Here is a 2,691-nt window from a genome sequence, read left to right as displayed (position 1 = left end):
TTGTCTAATGTCTAGTAGAGACAAGTCCCATACAACTCTGCCGCCATGCCTCACCGACTGTTAGCCCAACTACACCGTCCACAGCCTGAAGAGGGGGCACTGCTGGGACAAGAGTCCAGGTCCTGCTGGACCGTTGGTTCAAAGAATGATCCTGGATTGTTGCTTGCCCATCTTAAATGAGGTCAAAGGATTATCACAACATTTGGCAAAGAAAGAGTCCTTGTCTTTGCTTCCTGAACACAGCGCACAATTGTTTTTGCCAGCATTGCAAACATGCTTGCTGGCTCCAAAATGGTGGAACTAGCTACCTATTGATATCAGGACAGCAGGAGGTCTGTTGTTGTTGTGAGTTTGCTTATTGTAATTCGCTTTGTAATAAAGGAACAGCTAAATGTAATAGAATGTAACGTAATGGTGGTATAGCCAGACTTCTGAACAGTTTGATGTTGAAAAAAAGCCTCACCCTGAAGTTGGAGTACTTGCTAACTTCAGTAACTCCTGATGATGTTAATGATTCCACATAAAACTGAATTGGTGTTTTGTGTTTGCGTTATGTATATTTCATATATGTGTATAGGTTTAAGTTGAACAAAGCCACACTTGTTTTAAAGACCTTCCAATGTCATACACAGCTTGTGGTGATATATTGAATATCACCATGTCTAAAAAGATGGTAATGTACAGAGCTGTAACAGTTATAAACTGTGATGTTATACACTGTTACACTACATTCTGTATTTTGAGATGTTCTCAAATTAAATAACAGCTGCTCTGTCTAGGTAAAACATCCACGATAACACCTTTGACACATTTATACTCACTCATTAACTCTCATTACAGCCCACAGCCATATCTCATCAGCGGACATCATCTGTCTGTTGGAGTGTGTGCCCAGCATTCACATGCAGGCTGGGTATTTTTAACACTAGAATAAAGTGAAATATAATTTTTTGATTAATTGGGTTTGGTGGACACCCAGAGATAAGTGTGGCATTTACTGGGAAAGCACATCCTGTGGGTGAACTGCCCTGTGAGTCTGTGCTACATCCTGAGAGCTGAGAAGCCAGATGGAAATGTGAATATGTTAATAATGGGAACACAACCTCTCTTTTTATTTCTCAGGGCTACCACTGAGTCCTGGTCCTCAAGACATGGTCCAGATCTCCTGTGAGTGAGGTGATGAATTATAAACTGAAAATGAAATCAATATTCCACACCGGTACTTCTTAATGTCTCAGAATGATACATATCAACATACTCCTCTTATACTTTCCTCCCTGTTTTGTTTACAGAATTTGCATCCTGTGTTCTGAAGATGGAAAATGTTTACTGGACCAACAGTTTTAGAAATCAAAGCAAGACAGTAGGTTTAATCAAATCAAAAACTGAGATAAATGTGATATAAGGAAAAAGAGAACGGAAAAGCGTTTGAAACCAGACAGACTGTAAGAAAATACAATTCTACAAATCTGTATCAGTGAATGATTAATTAATTATGTTGAATGATGTGTTCTCGCCTTGCGAGATATCACTTTCCATTTATTTTACACTTTTACAGAAGATCTCAAGAGAGCACTAGTTCAAAAGACTCTTCAATTTAGGGTTCCCATCGGAGACGCTTTCAGAGTCTCTGCCATACGTCGGCTTTGATGTCTTCCAACTGTCCTAATCTCACTGTTCAGAGACTGTTCATCACTTTTGTAAGTGCTCTTTTTTCTTGACTTCTAATTTAATATCATGTAGTTTCACAAAATATGAAAAGATTTTCATGGAAACATCAATGTATAACTTAAAATATGTTATAAGAATAAGGTATAGGTTAGTTTGTACTAGTGATCATAGGTCTTTTATTTAACCAAAAGCTTTCCCCTTTTTCCAATCATTTTGTTAAAAATCAGGATTTATTTTGTGAAAGATGAAGGATTTTGATTTATTAACATCTATTTACTAGTTACTGGTTGAAGAAAGAAGTAAAAGTCCTGCATTCAAGATCCTACTTAAGTAAAATTACAAAAGTATTGGCATCAAAATATACTTAAATAAGCAGGAGTAAAAGTTCTTATTGTGCGTAGGAGCCCATCAGAAATATATATAATTACTGGATTATGATTGTTGCTGCATTCATGTGTTTATCAAAGCTGGTAAATGTGGAGATCATTTGAACTACTTTGCACACTGCTGCTGGACATCTTCACCTATATCCACATTTCACAGTTGATTTATTAGTTTTATATGATGGTTTTCAATGAGCAAATAATCTAAATATATCAAGTTATTGGTAACTAATGCAGTCAAATAAATGTAGTGGAGTAAAAAGTAAAATATTGGCTCCCAAATTTGAAGTAGAAGTATAAAGCACTATAATGTGGAAATACTCAATACCCAGAATTGTACTTAAGTTCATTACTTAAGTTAATGTACTTCCCTACATTACACCATGTAGTCTATTTGACCTTGACCTCCATCTTGTTAAGTGGAAGGTGACTTTCTACCCGGCAGGTCATTTATTAATGAGAGGGAGATGGATCTGTTGTCTGAGGCATTTTTCCCATAGCAGCCTTTTGCCGTTGCCCCCCCCCCCTCTCTCTAATAAGAGTCACATTTAGATATAAGCATATGCAGGTAGATCTCTGATAGCTGTTTATAGAAAAGCCAACAAAAGTTGAAAAGTGGATATAACCTCAACTCAGA

This window comes from Notothenia coriiceps, unplaced genomic scaffold (assembly GCF_000735185.1).
Source record: "Notothenia coriiceps isolate Sejong01 unplaced genomic scaffold, NC01 NC01_scaffold00037244, whole genome shotgun sequence".
Classification (NCBI taxonomy): Eukaryota; Metazoa; Chordata; class Actinopteri; order Perciformes; family Nototheniidae; genus Notothenia; species Notothenia coriiceps.
This window is presented reverse-complemented; position numbering follows the sequence as displayed.